This window comes from Lutra lutra, chromosome 3 (genome assembly GCF_902655055.1).
Source record: "Lutra lutra chromosome 3, mLutLut1.2, whole genome shotgun sequence".
Classification (NCBI taxonomy): Eukaryota; Metazoa; Chordata; class Mammalia; order Carnivora; family Mustelidae; genus Lutra; species Lutra lutra.
In genome coordinates this window covers 187,690,266-187,707,761 of record NC_062280.1, presented here as the reverse complement: position 1 = coordinate 187,707,761, position 17,496 = coordinate 187,690,266, and the positions used below count along the sequence as shown (strand labels likewise).

Sequence of the window (17,496 nt, the reverse complement as noted above, 5' to 3'; positions counted from 1 at the left end):
ATTACTGAAAACCTACTTTTTAAAAAGTCAACTGTATATATGAAAAACACAGCTGTGAGGATCTCCTTAGCCACCCAGTATTCTTTTAAGATTTTACTTATTTAAGAGAGAGGAGAGGAGGAGGAACAGATGGAAAGAGACAAGCAGACTCCAAGGTGAGTGCAGAGCCCAATGCAAAGTTTGATCCCATGACCCTGAGATCATGACCTGAACTGAAACCAAGAGTCAGACGCTTAACTGACTGAGCCACCCAGGCGCGCTCTCCTTCCGATAATCTGTGACTCTCACCACTACAGTGAACCAATATTTCCCTTCGAAGGGCCAGAGAGGGTAAACTTTGTGCAGTAGGATAATAAGGTGTGGGAGGCTGCTCTATCATCCTGTGGAACCACAGAGACTGCTGTATGGTGCTTAAAAGTCTTGGTACTCATTTTTGGGGTGGGGGCTGGCAATTTTGCTCCTTGGTGGGTATTTCCTTTCTTGATTCTTTGCCAGCTCTTCTTCCCTCCTAGGCCTCTGGCAGTCCTCCCCCCATGGCTCATCCTTGGTGATGACCAAGGTGCTTGTCTCCTAAAGGTTATGAGCATCCATGGCCTCAATTATGATTTCAACATAGGTATGTCTCAATTTACATTTGAAACCTCGTATTGAAGCTGTTCTCCATCTCCACTGTCAAATGTCTATGGGATAGCCCGCTTGGATGACCCATCATTAGCTAAAGCACCATGACCAGAACTCAAAATTCATCCCCTCCTTCCTCTCCTCCATCTCATTCCTATTGGTTGGTCCCTTTTCCTAACTACTCCAAATTTCTGTTAGGGTTCCATCGATATTTCTCCTAAAAGAAATACTGGTGTCATTTTGGCTCTTCTAAGCTCTCACTAGCTTTTCTTACATTCCCTTCAAGACACCTTCTGGATTTGCCCTTTATCCTCCATCCTCCTGCTGCTAATCTAATTCAACCCTTTCCACATCATACCTAGAATTTTCAAACTTCCACCTCTCCCTTATAGGGCATAACTGAACACTGTTAAAGCATTAGATATGATGTTATAGGTAACAAATAATTAAACTCCTCATAGCTCTTCAGGTCTGCTGTCTACGGACCTCCCCACTAATCCTATCTCCCACTGCTCCCCAACATTTCATCCCTGTTCTCCAAAGACAAGTTTCCACACTGGCTTCACACATTCAGTCGTGCTGTTCTCCCTCTAGGGAGGACCTCTGATTTTGACGACTGCCTTCTCCAACTTTTTTGAACATATCCCCCTATCAGAAAACTACTTTGGAGCAGGAACAACTGTTTTCAGGTTGTTACTTATTTATAAATGTTATACTTGCCTAACAGTACTAATATGTTACATACATTACCAAACATATGAAAATTGACATTTTAAAAGGATGAGTTAAATAATGTATAAGATGCAAGTTCAGCTATTCCTCCCCTAGTGAATATCCTTGCCCTACCTCGGCTTAGGGTATAGACATGGCACTTTAGAACCACTGATCTGGACAAAATATATCCATCCAAAGCTGTAGGAAGCATCCCTTCTTCTATGAAGTTATCTTCACAGATAATTCTACCTTCCCAAACTACCAGAGCATTTAAAGTTATAAGTAGTAAATCACTGATATATGTTTCACCAATGCTTTCTAGTTGATTAATTGAAGCTTGCATCCAGGATGCCAGAAATTTATAGATTTTTAAAATAATTCAATATCTTAATTAAAAACATGACTGTCTTTCCAAAATTCCTTGGGTTGGGCTCATGCACTCTATGCAACATCGATAACCAGAAACTCCAAGTCAGACCGCAGGGTGATTTCACTTAAAGACTGCTTTATCTCATGGAATATCACGTGCACAGATCCCCCATAGTTTTGAGGACCAGCTTTTCTGGTTTTTGGCTACTGACATTTTTTAACACAGAGCTTTACCTCACTCAAGTTCAGTTTCTGTGAACTGAACTCTGTAAAAAGGGGACAAAAGGAGGGGGTGTTGTGATCATAAAAGAGATGATTAAAAACTGATTTATACACATAAGGCATTACTATTATTATTATTACCCAGCATTTTTGCATTATTATGTAAATGATATCAGGTATGTCTGAGATTTTTAAAAATGACAGGCCTCCCCAGGCATGAGCGGACTCAATGAGATGCTCTCATGGGCGAATAGAATAGTCTGAATTTTGGTTTCGTTCTTGACTTTGGTTTTTCCCAGGTCTACAAGCCATCTGCAACCATTAATGAACTTTATGTTCTAGAAGCTCCTTCCTGTCATCCACAGCCAGATTCACCTTGCTGCTGTGTGGCTGGCTCTGGGCGTGAAGCCACTAGAGGTTCTGTCCCCTGATGCCTTCTGAGCAGTCAGAGCCGAGAGGCGCAAAGCCTATCAACCTCTCTTCTTGCCCTGCTTGGCAACTAGGCTGCCTCCAGTACTCGTCATAATGGGTTGTCCAGGAAAAGTTGTAGGGACAGGAGATAGCGACGTGCATACATGTACCAGGGACACTCAGAAGTTTTTCCTGCTCTTCAAAATTCAAGTCAACTAACCACAGACAAAATAAAAATAAACTTTTTTTTTGGGGCGCCTGGGTGGCTCAGTGGGTTAAGCCGCTGCCTTCGGCTCAGGTCATGATCCCAGGTCCTGGGTTCGAGCCCCGCATCGGGCTCTCTGCTCGGCAGGGAGCCTGCTTCCTCCTCTCTCTCTGCCTGCCTCTCTGCTTACTTGTGATTTCTCTCTGTCAAATAAATAAATAAAATCTTTAAAAAAAAATAAATAAATAAATAAACTTTTTTTTTTTTTTTAATCCAGGTTATAACTCATCTCTTCCAGGAGCTTTACCTAGTGCTCTAATATTAGGCTCCTGGTTTTTAAAACCCTGTTTTTGAACTGTTAATTGAGATAATGTCTGTGAAAGCCCTTTTGTAAAGTGTATACGTATGTTAATTATCCTTCTGAGGACAGTTGTGTGCTGACCTATTCTTATCTTATTTGTAAGTATCTTGTTCCCTGCCGATTGTGGATTGCAAATGCTTAAGAACCAGGACCTGCCTCGCCGGCTGCGGCTGTTTCCTGCCTCCTCCCTGAGGAGGGGGGCTCACCACCCCCAAATCTCTTACAACAGTCAGCTTGCATAGACGCTCATAAACCTTAGCACTGCCCATCTGCCTGCCAAGACTCATAACTAAAAAGACTTCTTCAGGTTCATTTACACCATAGGTCTGCCCTCTCGGCTCTCCCCAAGCTGGGTCCCTAACCTTGCAGCTGGTCTACACTCAGAAAATACACAGAGATGTTAGGGTAAAAAGGAAAAACAAAACAAAGCCAAAACTTTGTGTTTAAAAGGGGAAATAATTTTTTTTTTAAGCAACTGTTTTTAAGGGGGAAAAAAGGTGGGGGAAGTTTAATCCTCCAAAGTCAGGAATCAGGTTTCCTTGCTGGGATTGGGAATGGCAAGATAATTGCATCAGGGGCTCACCAGGTGCCCTGAGGCTCAGGAGTGTGGGAGAGGGTCTAGTATTTCCTTTTGGTGACTGGTGTTTAAGGCTTTTCAGATGACTCGTCCATGTTCCCCAGTCACTTAGGGGCTGAATCTCGGCTGGCTGAGACTGGGCGATTGCTCTCAACAGCCTCATATTTGGGATTTTTCAGAGCACTCTCATATGTCTGCTGTTCCTCTTACATCTCTATATGTTACTTCAACAGCATTTATGCCGAGAAATGTAACAGAGGTGAAGAAAGTATATTTAGACACTTAAAACTCAAAATTCCTTCCTTTATTCTCCCCCCACAAACACCAAGAACTGTCTGAACCCTACAATAAGTGCCTGATAGTCAATGAAATTAACGTGAGCCAGTAAATTTATCATTGAAGTCTTTGAAACTTTCGATTTTGCATCATTTCTGTCTGCCCTTTATTTTGCACGTACACTGAGTCAGTTGTTAGGTAACTGACTTGTTCTAACCAAAAGAACCCAGGAGGTGTTTAATAAACACTTGTTGACTGATTGATGGAATATACTGACCTCGCATCTCCTAGACAATGCGTTCTTTGTCAGAGCTCTAAGGTAGGTCGGTGGGTCCACTTTTATTACCAAGCCTTTCTGCCACACCAAGAGGAGGAGGCCCGCTGAAACTCTGTGCACCGGCCTGTGGTGCAAGTTCACAGAAGAAAGCCTAGGGCTCTCCCTTTCACACCTGTTTTCACTCTCAGCAGCAGAGGCAGGACTCGCCCCAGCCAAACAATGCTGAGCTGTGGGAGGCACAGGCCTGACGCGGACCGGCCATGATACCACCTCGCACTCCTTACTAGGAGTATTACCACGGCTGCAACTCACAGTTTGTATACATTAAAAAATAAAACATAAGACACCACTGAGCTGAGTAAAATGAAAAAGAGAGAGAGAGAGAGAGAAACACAGTATTGTTAACTAATTTACAAAACCCAGATAAGTCTTTCTGCCTCATTCTTCCAAGAGAAACCGAAGCGTGAAATATCTAGTTCCTGGCTCCCCATGGCCAGGCGCATCTCTGCCCATCCGATTCAGCTGACCATTCCAGAAAAGATGCCTGCAGGCATGACCCCTTCGTTTCTCTTCACACCCCCTTCCTCTCTTTCCTTGCTAGGCCTAGGTAAGTGCCCTTTACCCTGTTCTGCTTGGCCCCTGGGGTTCCGGGCTCACTTGGCCTGACTCTGGACGCATGGCTTCCCCTTGACTTTGTTCCTGGCTGGCGTTGATGGTTTACACTCCCCGCCCTTCTGCCATGCCCCTTGCCTCCACTGCCCACCTGCTCCCTAGAGCTGCCAGATTTCTCTGCCTGACACGGCAGCCGGAAGTAACTGCTTCTGACCCTGTCAGCTCTCAGGTGCAGCTGTACCTGAAGATATTAAAGGCACCTGAACTATGTACCCTGTGCCCCACATGCCCCCATTCATTAATCAGAACCCCCTTGCAATGTTAGCAACCTACTTCTCCGCTGATGATATGTTTTGTCATTTCGGAAAATGTAAACAAATCACTGTGCCCTCCTTTCCATCTCTTGTTATCGGTAAGAAAGTGCAGGAAGCAAGGGAGAGAAAATGCACGCAAGACTGAGCCTGGTCCATCTACCATCAGGAATTCTCAACTCAAATCTAAATGCTCTTCTCCTAATTCTTGCTCGGAATCTCGAGTACCTGATCTTGAATTTCGATGGCGCTCCCTGAGCGCGGGACTGGCTGGTAGCCATGTGATATTGATTTGTTTTCACCATAGCAACAGCAAATTAAAACAACTAGCAGAGAGGAGGCAGGCTGTTAACCAGTAAAGCTACATAACCGGTATGTTTTGCAAGCATATTTTCCTCATTTCCTCTTATTTTCCATCTTATTCATTCCACTTTCACAAATTTAATGCAAAGTCAAGGCAAAAATAGCACGAAATGCTTTGGGCACTACAAGGCCTATGTCTGAAATAGTCTGATTGGCACAGCTTCTAGTATATTAGACCAGATCGATGGAGAAAATGCAAACACTGGCGCTCTGATCCCCTTGGAAATTTTGTTTGTTGGTCTAAGGAAAAATAACCCTAGAAAATGGACATGAGCATAAAGTAGAGTGAAGGGTTCTGGAAATATGACTATCTTAATACCCTAAGGCATTTGCCAACAGTTCGTTAATACAAAGGTTTTATCCCTTTGTACTTTAAATAGCTCTTTGTAGCAAGAGACAAACGACTTTTTTTTTATTTGGTACAAGATCAAGGCCTCTCAACATGCTAGAATTATGAAAGAAAGCGTAGCAAGTATTACTCAGTTCTATTAAGAGAAAGAGAGACTGAGGTGGGTGCTTACTTATTAAGGCTACACAAGTAGCACGAAAGGGAACGTCAACTAGAACCAGGAACTCCCGAAAACTCCCATCTGTTCTGATGTAAATTCTCTCTTAAAAGGCTCTGTGGTAAAAATGAAACAAAACAAAACAAAACAAAAACTAACCTTCTTCTGATCTCTTTGACCAAGGTTACCACCTGTGACACGGATTTACAGCCCGCAGGACTGGCCTTCCCCTCCGTCAGCCCATCTGCCCTAGGACATGGTGCCCTTTGTATAAAAGCAGCTGTTCCCACCATCACAACCAGCCAGAGAGTTGGTGGCATAACCTCGGTCCCTAATAGTGGCTCTAGGGGAACTGGGAATGAGGACACAGGCACTGTCTACCCAGGTGGCAGTACTGGGCTGTGCCAAGGGGAAGTTGGGCCAGAAGCAAAGCCATGCTCTGCTCCCCGCAGCTTTCTGCCAGCGAAGCCAGAATCCTGCATAGAACCTGCCCGGACCCGCCCGACCTGAGGCAGGTAGGAGAAAATGCCCTAGTTATGTTGGAGACTGGGTGGGGGGTTCGAAAGGCCGGGGTAAGCTATGAAGACATAGCTTAAGACTAACTCAAGACCTGCTAAGTGAGAGTCAGAATGTTCCTAGCCAGGACATAAAGCAATATTCCTCTCCACGAGCCTGAATAAAAGAACACACAGCAGAAATAGTTGGGGGATGACGTCAGAAGTTCTGGGCTAGTGTCCTGCACTTCTCCTTGAAAGTGAAAACAGTGGGTCTAGAAGAATCTACGTGGCATTGCCCTTCTTTAAATGAATATTTGAATTGCCTCTCACAAGACAGGAGGGTAGCTGGAGAAACTTAATCTTACTGAAAGATGAGAAGCATGCCCTCCTCTCTCTCTTTTTTACTTTATTAGCCCCCAATTTCATGTATTAACAAATTAACAAATATCTTTGAACTTAACCTTTGTCTTTTAAAAGGACAGCGATGTTTCTTGAAGAACATTCACCGTGGTAGTAGTCGGGCAAGTCAGATTTTTTTCTTCGCTTCAGTGCTTGCTAACTATTCTAAAAATGTTACACATTTATTGTAAACACATGCTTCCGAGGCCTAACAAAAAAGCACAGTTTCCTCATGCCTGGCAGAAATTTAAAACGGAAAAGGGCAGAAAGAATTCTTTAACAAATATATCATTTCCTTCTCTTGGGCCAAGTGTGTTAAAAATAAATCTCCATCATTTCTCCCTGCTGCTTCTCGGCAAGAAAGTTGATATGGTTCAGCATAGTGAGACACAGCTTTAAAAGCTAGCCTGCCCTCATTAAATTATTCTGCGGGCTGTGTGTTCTCATTAAAAATGCATAAAGATCAGATAATTGCAGTAAGCATTATTAACCCAGCTTTACTTTTGAATATAATGGTTCCACTTTTAAGCTGAAAACAAAGGCTCAGACATGCCAGAAAAAGAAATGTAAACATTGAACTACAGTATCGAAAACTTGTCAGAAAGCTACCTCTTGCTAGCTCGTTCAAAATGTGCTTTTGAAACTCAACGCCGTCGCAATACAGAGCGAGGCAGGTCCCTCATTTCTAATAAACAGACCCCCCCTTTTTTCTTAGCTAAACCTTCCACGCATGATGATTTACCGCGAAGTTTTCTTTTTCCCTTCTGAATTACAAGCCCGTTTTTAAATAATGGGAGCCACGTAAACTTTATTTATTCGGGAGTTAACGACGGCAGGGTGTAAACGCTCTCTCCCAAAGCAAAGCAAGATCGCTCCCAAGAATTCAAATGGTTTCTGTTGAATAAATAGATCTGCTCTTGGAATAAAAACTCGTTTTATGCCTCACCCCAGACAGGCGGCATCGACTCAAGCTTTGCCATCTCTTTCCCTCCCATCAGAATGTTACGTAAAACTCCAAGGTCCCCTGCAAGTATCACATTTGAATTAGTGGAATCCGGTTTCCCTGGCTTCCCGGAGCCACACACATGGAATGCAGCATACTGCAGCAAACTCTTTAAACATTCAAAAAAAAAAAAAAAAAAAAGGAGGGGGGGTGGGGGGATGATTCTCTTACCTTGTTTAGCTCTGCCTCTTCTTTCCGTTTACAGTAACCCCGGGAACATCTGGCAGAATCAGGCGGCCGAGGCTTCTCCGCGGCATCATGAGGCAGAAATTTCCATGTAAATAGTCCTCATTCCCTGGGTATTGTACTCTGCGAGCCGTCTGCCGTAGCTGGAAAATTTTGCCTTCAGATGATGAAGCAAAGACAGTCTAAACTCTGTTGCTGTAAGCGGCGGCCCTTCCTCCCGGCAGGCCCCGCCCCCCCGCGGGCGGCCAATCGGCGGCCGGCTCGTCAGCCCTCCTCGCCGCCCGCCGGCCCCCATAGGGTGACTGACACAGCAACACCGCGCCGGCCGTGTGTGGAAACAGTGCATCCATACTGATGAAAGAGGAATTTCCCTCTCGGAGGAAAGCGATCGCAGCCCCGACACAAAGTGGCACGTAATGGGCAGAGCCGACGGGGGAGGAGGGGTGGTAGCTGGAGAAAACACCCTTGAAGGCGGCCGGCCCCGAGCTTGCGGCGGCCCTGCAAATACTTTCGAAATATACCAACTCGGCAGATTCCGGAGGGATCCAGGTTTGTACCGGAAACTGAAGTCATGCTCCCCCAGTTGACAAAGCATGGATTTGTTTTTCGGGGAGAAACCGCTGCACGTCGACCCCGGGCGGGGGAATACCTTGCAGGGCGTTTTACAGCTGATTTGCATTAGCGGGGGAGGCTGCGTGAGCCCGGGTGCGTATTCGAAATCAAAACATGCTTAACCCCCTCGCACGCAGCTTCCCTGAAGAACAGCTGGTAACTGCAGTGCCTAATTAGCTGGAGCTCGCAGAGCCTTCATCCAAGTTTTTCCAACCACTGGGGTCTTCAATTAGGGGATTCTGAACAATACAACTGATAGCTACACATTACCCTTTTGTCCTGTTGGCTGGCACCCCTGAGAGGATTAGGTGTGCTTTCCCCTAATCCTAAGCGACCTCAGGTACCATTTGATAAATACTGCGCGTGGGCCCATATTGTCATTAATGAAGTAGTGATTACAGGAAGATAGTCACAGCAGAACGCACACGGCACACGATCCAAGATCCAAGGGGCACCATCGGGTGCCAGTCGCCAAAGGTTGTCTAGAGGTGCTGAAGTTCCCCGAGATAAAGCAGGAAAACAGAAACGAAAGGTTGGCATGGGTCATTTACTTTTCCCCCAGTCAACAGTACTTCTGCATGCTCTAAACAAACAAACAAACAAAAACCATACGGCATTTGGAAAACACAAAAAGCATACGTTTTCCTTCCACTGAAACACAACATTTGAATTTTAAAAATGAAGTGTCCTGACTCCATGACTAGACCAAAGCAGGAACAAAGCCCCATTCAACTGAAAGTTTGAACCAATGCACCATTGTTTATGAGCAACTGCTCCGTGTCTCTGTAATGAAGTAAGAGTTGAGGTGGAATGTAGTGGTTTCCTTTGATTTTGCTGACTGTGGTTTAGAAACACAAGGTTTCATGTGATGTGTAGGCTATGTCTTCGATAAGGGCTATCATGAGCTATTCCCTCTTGAATTTTATACTTCTAATGAAGATTACGACAGTTTTCATCCTGATGTAAATCCATCATATATAACTTTAAGGCCTTTGCCTACTATAATTTTTACTGAAATTTTAAATAATCTCTGTGACCAACCAGATTATTTACAGCTATCGATATACTTAATATCATACTGCCTGCAAACAGACAATCACAGGTTTATGAATCTCCTCTTCCCGATCTCTGATTCAGATGATGAGGCTACTACCATATCCTTCATTTCATTCCTGAAATTTTAGTCATCTTTGACTCATTCTCCTACCTTCATGCAATGAAAGGAGGTCTCATTGATTTTTTTTTCCTCCAGGCTAGTTCAGAACTCTGACCTGCTACCTAAATAATACAAATACTCGTAAGTTGGCTTCTGGGACCCAAGCTCCCAAGCTTTTCCATGTTCCAGGTTCCCTGTTGCCAGACAGGTCTTCTGTCGTGTAAAGTCATGTTCCTTTCATATTCAAAGTCTTCTCTTTTCAAAATACAAATGACAGACTTCCAAGGGTTTTCATAATCCAGCCCCTCTCTTCCTACTCAACTTTTTCTATACTGTTTTCCTAAGTGAACTTTTTGATGGGGTCATGCTTATTTCTCTGAAACCTGGCTCCCGCAGTCCATCCCCAGACCTGACTCCCAGGAGCTTCACTTAACAACATCTGATCTAACCTTTAGACCTCAACTTACATCCTCTTTCCTCTGTTATGGCTTCTCTGTTCACATTTTCTTCTCTGACGTTCTTCTTCTCTGAAAGCATGCTGCTCTGTTCATTTTACCAGACCTTAAAACTCCTAATGATGAGCTGATCTCTCCACCTGGAAGCCAAGGTTTGTACAGTATAGTAAGATAATGTACTTAAAACATCTGTACAGTGGCTGGCACGTGATCAATGTGCACTATACAATGGCTACTCTTACTGCTGTTTCTACATTTCCAGAGTATCTAGCAGCATGCCATGAGTACACTTGCTGATTTTATGATTCCTATCTCAAGAACTGGTATCCTATCCATCCAATTTGCATGAGCCAAAAACCTGTAGTCATTCTTGATCCTCTCTCCCCAAACACCATATGAAATCCATCATCAAAGCCTGTCAGGTTTGGCACCTAGATATTTAGAAATGTTTCACTTCACTCATTTCCACCGATGCGGTTCCATCCAAGCTATTGCTGTCTTTAACCGTAACTATGAAAACAGACTTTTAGCTGGCCTCCTGCATATTTTCTTGACCCCTTCAGTCTACGTATCAGTAAACATAAGAATCCAGAAGTAGAATTCTGATTATTCTACAGTCCTCTGCTCAAAATCTTTGCTATGAACTGAGCTGTGCCTCCTCCAAATTCCTATCTTGAAACCCTAAGCCTGAGTGGGGCAGAATTTGGAGATGAGGTCTTTGGGAGATAATCAGGTCATCAGGGTGGAGCCTTCATGTTGGAATTAGTGCCCTTCTAAGAAAAGATATCAGGAAGAGAGATCTTTTCTCTCTCTTACCCAAGCGAGGACACAACACGAAGGCAGTCATCTCCAAGCCTGGAAGCAGGCAATTACCAAAATCTGACCATACTGCACCCGATTTCAGACTTCCAGCCTCCAGAATCCTGAGAAAGTACATTTCTGTTGTTTAAGCCACTCAGTCCACACACCATTTTGTTATGGCAGCGTGGACTGGGGAACAAGATGAAAGTTCTCAGCATGGTCTACCAGGTCCCATGTTATCATCCAGCCCTGGCCTACCTCTCTAGCCTAATCAGAGGCCTTTTCTTCAGGGAACCCTTCCCTGACCCCCATGATGAGTTTAGGTCTCACCTGTTGTTTTCTCTCCCAGCCTGTGCACTCCAGAGCAGGGCTTCTCAAATTTAATGTGCATGCAAATCCCCCGGGGATCTTGTTAAAATTCTATCTCAGTGGTTCTTGAGTGGATACAGAGATTCTGCGTTGCTAACAAGCTCCCAGGTGATGCTGCTGCTTCTGGTCCATGAACTACTCTTTGAGTAGCGAGATTTTATAGACGTTGTTTACTTTAAAGCACTTTTTATAGGGCATGGGGAGACGCTTATTTGGTTAATTACTTAAGATCCATCTTCTCAACCAGGTAGCCAGCATCAGAAGTTACCACTGTTTCTCCAGCATCTAACCTAGTATGTGCCTGGCACATGACAGGAGATGCTCAATAATAAATATGTGTTTTGAATTAATAAGTTGATCAATACAGCATACTGCATATCCAAACTGGGCTTTTCTTTTTCTCATCTGCTCCCCTTCCTCCCCGTCTCCCCTGACCCTTCTTCCTCTTCTCTTCCTCCTTCTGTCTATAACTCAATGGTGGAAGCCTTGAAACTTTGGAAAGAAAATTAATGTTTATTTAAGTCATGATATACTAAATAGGAAGGAGACTGGTGAGAAACCAAAGAGAACAAGTGTCAAGAAGGTGATGAACTGTGTCAAAGAAGGTGGCCAGAGGAATCAAACCCAGAGACATTTGTCCAACAGAAGTTGTCAATTATCTCCTCCAGCTTGATGAATTCAAGATCTATAACTCTGTCCCTTTCTCTGGACCTCTATGTCCAATTCATCACTTGAATGGACCAGAGAAAACTCATTTTCACCTTGTCCCTAACTAAAATTATTTTTTATTCTATTGAAACATATTGCTCTTATATTTCCCAAGTTAGTGAATTGAGCCGCCATCTTTTGACACCGGCCTCTGTCTCACTACCAAAATGCAAATACTCCCATGTCCTATAGATTCCTATCTTTTGAATTCATTGATGTTTCCCTGTCGTCACTGCTGTGTCCCAATTTCATGTCCTCATGCTCTTCTGTCTTGTCTTCATCTCTCTGCTTCCAGTCTTGGCCCTACTTTTCCCACCACAGCCATACCACAGCCAAACTGAAACACAAATCTTATCATGCCATTATCTATAAAAGTCATTCAGTGACTCCTGTTATCTTCAGGATGAACCCCTTGCCTAATTCTTGAGTATATTCTCTCACCAATCCTCTTAAACTTACTTCCCTCCTACTTAAGACCCAGTATTACTAAACTAGATTTAATCCCTAGAATGTGTGATGCCGTTGCTAATTTATAGCCTGGATTCCTTTTGTATGAAAGAGCTCTGATTCCTTTTATACCCATATGACATCTTCCCATCCAGCAATGCTCACTTACATATCACCTCTTCCAGGAAGCCTTCCCTGACCACCATGACATCCTTGGCCTCTTGACATTTTATTCATCATAGCAATGACCACAGTATATCATAAATATAGTTTGCTTTCTTATGTACCCCCTAGTGTCTGTGAGAGAAGTGACCATGTCTTTATCATTCAGCAGGATATCCCCAGTACCTAGAACATGCAGTGAAATACTAGCAGATACTAAACTGTTGTTGAATGATTAAGTGGGTAAACTTAAAAACAACACGAGTACACCATGGCAAAGAGAAATGCAGAGTTCAAGCAAAAAATTGATAGTGAAGGGGCAGGCATCTGGGTGGCTCAGTCAGTTAAGTGTCTGACTCTTGATTTCAGCTCAGGTCATGATCTCAGGGTATTGAGATCGAGCCCTGTGTCTGGCTGGGCATGGAGTCTGCTTGGGATTTTTTCTTTCCCTTTGCCCCTCCCCAACCCACTTGTGTGTTCTCTCTTTCTTAAAAAAAAAAAAAGATATTGAAAGCATAGGGACAATGAATGTTGTGGATTTCTTTTTTAGAAAAAGAAAGTTAGGCTAGGGAAGGGAAAGGGGGAATAATAAAAAAGCTGAAAGGCACAGTGCAGTCAGGAGAGTGCTCCTTCTGTTGCATCAAAGTTAACAAGCTCATGGGCTAGAAGAAAATGATCTCCGATGATGTTTAAAGTGGAGGTGACTTCCACAGAAACAAAATCTTCCTTTGAATGGAAAAGGATAAGTGTCCTAGAACAGAGGGAGGTGTTGACTTTTCAGAAGAGAGGGCTAGAAAGGAGGAGAAGGTTGTTTACAGCAAGAGAGGTGAGACAAGATGGCCCACTGCAGAAGGGTCGGGTCTATGACAATTCGTTCTCTCTCAGTATAATCTCCTGGTATGCTATTTCTAGCCACTTGGTATTTTAATATATATTGTTCTTTATTTTCTTCTAGTTGTTTTAGGTAGAAGCCTTACCCCAAGTCCCTTGAGGGCAGAGACCATGCATTAAAGCCTTTTTTGTATCCTCCACAGTGCCTACCATGGAGCAGTATTGAATTAATTTTTGCTTGATGGATTTTTACTGGAGAAAGTTTGCATAGTTTAGAAAAGATTGGTACTTTTTGTTTGATTGCTTTTTTTTTTTTAATGGGCAAATTGTTGAAAATACAGCAGGGAATAGAAAACTTGGTTTTATAATTGTCAGAAAAAAGTTATAATGTTTTCAACTGAATTGATAGCAAGGGAGGTCAACTGGTTCCTGAATGTTCTCTATAGGTCTAGGGGCAGAAGACTCTGGAAACAATCAGGACTAACATTTCCAGGGTAAGGAAAATAGAATGAAATGAACTGCACAAAGCATATAAATAAAATGATGTCTGAGAAAACCTTCGCATAAAACATGTCACATAATTAATTATTAATATATGTTAGCTACTACTATTATTACTACTGATTTTATCATCATCATCATCATCCCTAGATTCTAGGATTCTAGTGAGATTTCACTGAAGAGTGACTGTGTCAAAAAATAATCACTAAAGTAGAGATTTCCACACTTTCTTGATTTGTCGCACTTTTGATACCCTGTATTTTTTTCACCATGCTCCTAGGCCAAAAGAAATATCTAAATGTTCTATTTAAGAAGTAATTAGGCCCTAACAACTTAGTTGAGTGTTTATGTTTTAACCACTTTGTAGCTATTTGAAAAATTAATACAAAAAGTTTGAAAGAAAAAGTAGTATTTTTATTTCATTCTTAAGTAACTCTAGTGAGTTATTAATGGATTGTGAGTGCCTATTGGGCACTGCACACAGTTCCCAAAGCCTGAAATCAAACTGGAATCACTACTCTTCATTTTCCAGTCCACATTGATTTTTGTGTGGTACTTGCTTTTCGTCTTTGCCACCGCTAAAAATCCAATTTTGCAAAGATAGAGGATATCATTGAGAGGAATGTAGCATGATTCTCATACTGAAACTGAATTACCTTGAATTAGTAATTTGCACACCATCTGACACATGTTGAGAGTACTTCTGTGTTTTCCTTGGAAACAGAAAACGTTTCACGGAACCCCTGTGAGTTCACTGCAGGTTCCCTGGGGTGACTCATAGCACAGTTTAGGAACCACGCACTAAGGCATGGGCTGGCCAATGTCAACTGTCCCATTGTTTTTGGTTTTGTGTTGATATTCTGATGTGATACTTGCATCAGGCCTCCTGTCCTGAGGTCCAAGAACATTTGGAGTTGCAGAAAGAAAATCGGGTCGAAAGTCACTGGACACGAGAGCCCTGACAATGAGGTCATTTGAAAACAAGGCTTCTGAGATGTGGAAGCTTACGGTTCTCCAGAATTTCAGATGGTTGTGGGGCAAAGAGAAGAGACTAAGAGATAAGGAGGAGGAGGATGCTGTCAGCTGTTCAGGGGAATAGACACTTGCCAGTGACCATTGCCTTTCAGAATGGTAAATTCTGGAGGTAAGTATAAAGAGGAAGGAACGGTGAGACTTTTCCTGCTTGGTCCTCTTCATTAAGACCACACATAACTTTTGCTCTCATCCCTACTTTTCTCTTAGGCAGGCCGGGGAATTACCATGCTTCTATCATATGCACTATAATTTGGCTTTTTACCTGTAATAAAGGATGAGTATTCTTAGGCCCAGTCTCCACGTCTTTGTACTAACGTGGTGTTTCTGATGGAAACGAGAATCTTCCAAAGCTGAAATGCTACAGGCGGCTGGCATGCTCTCCCTCCTGTTGAATAACTTGGAAGACTCTTACTCCTATGACCTCCTGCTCATCTTCTGAATGAGAGGTCAAGCTGGACAGGGGTCCAGCAGCAACTGGATGAGAAGGAAATTGCTTCCTCTACTTTTCCTTTGTTTTCCATAGCAACCACCACCCTCTGTCATAACGTATAATTGACTTTTACATTTGCCGTCTATCCCCTCCACTAGCATATAAGCCCCCCCCCCACCATGGGCAGGGGGGCTTTTACTGTTTTGTTTATTGGTATATTCCAAGTGCCTAGGATACAACCTGACCCTTGGGACTGATCATACATGTTTGTTAAATAAATGAAGAAAATATGGGAAGGACTGAACTATGGTATAGGATGAGTAAGAAACTGTGTTTGAGGCCAAGCATCAGAGCCCCTCCTTAAGGTGCTTCCCAGGGTTGTTGGAGTCACGAGTGTGAAAACCAGGGAAGAGTCAACTCCCCTTTTCTCTCCCTCCGCCACCCTCATTGAGAATAACGAGTGCTGCCCACTGGTGTGTTCTGTCGCAGAGTTAGGATTTTAGTGTTCCCTGATGTTCCATGAGCAGCACAGCTCCCTAGACAGGGTCTTTAATGAAACAGGAGTGTCCTCTTTTCCAGAAGGTTAAGAAGTGGGTAGGCTTGAGGAGAAAGGCAATCTTGGTGAGGTCACCGGTGACCCCCCACGACAGTGGAGGTATGTGAGCTCACGGACTAAAAGAGACACCGTCATCCCTGAATGAATGGTTGGACTAGCTGTGGGAAGCAACAGGTGCAGCTTGACTACAAGCTTGCATTTAAAGAATAAGTGCAACTGGTGTTGGTTTTTTACCATTATATGAAACTCTTCCTTGATGAAACTCTTTCCAAAGCTCCCAGTCCCCACTTTGCCTCTTTTTGTTTCTCCCAGGATTGCCTTCCTACCTGGATTCACTTCTTCACACGTCTGATTAGGATTTACCGAATATTTGACATACATTGGTTCCAACCGAGACAGGGACGATCTGAAGATGAACAAGACACAGGCGTGACCCCGAGGAGCTTGAAGAATGACACAATGATCCCAGAAGCAAGATCTGTGAATGCTTGTCTCAAAATGTTCCCAAAGAAAAAGATCCACAGCCAAGTAGGTTCGGGAAATGTTGGAAGAGCCATTAAACATGTGCTTTCACCAAAGGACTTGTCAGAGCTTTTATTATGGGAATGTACTTTGCAATTCTCCAAAAAATGGTATATCATTTGCCATGACTGAGGATTTATGTTATCACAGACCCTTTTATTTAAAAACATCTAACTGGTATGATATTCTAAGGGATGCATTTTGGGGAACACTAGCCCAGATAAATCTTCCCCGCCCCCTGCCCAGTTCTTTGGGCCATACCGATATTGGCTTGCCTCATTCCACTCAACATCTCCTTTCTGACGCTCTATCTTCTGACTTTATAAAAAGTCCTCAACTTTGTCAACAACTTGTGAGGCATCTACCGTGACTCAATGCTACTTTCCAGTCGTTTCTTTGAACCACAGTTACCTTAAAGTTCTTATGGCTCCAGGATATGCTGGCTAGACCAGACCTTTGCAGCCTTCTTCCTTGGTCAAATCTCTGAGACCATTTGCCCAGGTATTTCTGGCCATCAAAAGGCCCCTGGTGGCTCTGTAGTGACCTAGGGGCATAACTACACTTTCAAATATTAATCCCAACTGTTATGTTCCAAGAGAAATACCAGTTTATAAAAAACGTGTTACTCATCACTTTCTTCTACCAAATGCCACTCATGACAAGTGCTTCTTGGGAATTCCTACAGGCCTGGGGGTTGAGGGTGGGTATAGATGATTTATTTATTTAGCATTTACTTAGCAAGTAATATGTGTTGAGCACAACACTATGAAATATCCACTGGTACCGTCCTGATCTTACAGATGGGACAAGTTACCTGAGCATCTAAGTAACCTTTCTGGGACCACAGAGCTACCCAGTGATGGTGCCCATTGGCCCCAGGCAGGCTGGATCCACAGTCCATTTCTTAACCACTGTATCATGCCGGCTCTAAATTTAACAGAACAGGTAACACAGGGATTAGAAAGTGTTAAGTGTTAAGGAAAAAAGAAAAGATGAAGAAG

General features: G+C 43.3%; 1 protein-coding gene across 8 annotated transcripts in view; it reads right to left on the bottom strand.

The window, feature by feature from the left end:
- MBNL2 (muscleblind like splicing regulator 2) overlaps positions 1–8,117 on the bottom strand; it is a 158,508-nt gene extending 150,391 nt beyond the window's left edge. For 3 of the 8 annotated variants that reach the window (XM_047720260.1, XM_047720261.1, XM_047720264.1), the window contains exon 1: positions 7,896–8,117. The gene's annotated coding sequence lies outside the window, so the exon portion shown is untranslated. The remainder of the gene's footprint in view (positions 1–7,895) is intronic. The other 5 variants (XM_047720262.1, XM_047720265.1, XM_047720263.1 and 2 more) reach the window with 3 other exon arrangements.
- Positions 8,118–17,496: the final 9,379 nt, after the last annotated feature.